Below are 536 nucleotides of genomic sequence, written 5' to 3' on the forward strand. Positions count from 1 at the left end.
CCCCACCCAAAAACAAAACGGGGGTGCAGAAAACAGCCCCCCCCCCCCCTTTTTTTTTTTTTTAGGAATAGTTGGTAGGGTAGCACTGATTTTAAATAGTTTTATTCCCTCTGTTGGGCAACAAAGGAGTTTCACCGGGCTCAAAGCACAGTATTTCCCAGCCTTCTCACATCCCACGCGAAACTCATCATCACGTGTTATTTCCTAAAAACAGAAAGGCCCTTAACAGCTTCGGTGCTGGGGTGGTTTGCACCTTGCTGGAGCAGGGCATGGCCAACCGGTGGGGACCCCCGAGGCCCTGGAGCCTCCAGGGGCCAGGTCTTAAATTAGGCTTTACCATTCGGGATTTAGGGGTTCCCCTTCCATTCCTTTTTTCCCCCAAATTTATAGAGCATATATATCATTTATATATATATATATATATATTTAGACTTGGGATAAATAAAGATATGGACCACTGGATGGGATACGGACTTCAAAGTTACAGAAAGGGAAAAAGAAAGGAGAAAAGAGGAGGCTGAGAAGGAAAAAAAACA

General features: G+C 45.0%; 1 protein-coding gene across 2 annotated transcripts in view; it reads left to right on the top strand.

Annotated features, from left to right (window-relative positions):
- TFAP2B (transcription factor AP-2 beta (activating enhancer binding protein 2 beta)) overlaps window positions 1-536 on the top strand; it is a 26398-nt gene that overhangs the window by 5809 nt on the left and 20053 nt on the right. The window lies entirely within an intron of this gene.

Source organism: Pygoscelis adeliae, unplaced genomic scaffold (assembly GCF_000699105.1).
Source record: "Pygoscelis adeliae isolate BGI_AS28 unplaced genomic scaffold, ASM69910v1 Scaffold121, whole genome shotgun sequence".
In the NCBI taxonomy this organism is placed as follows: Eukaryota; Metazoa; Chordata; class Aves; order Sphenisciformes; family Spheniscidae; genus Pygoscelis; species Pygoscelis adeliae.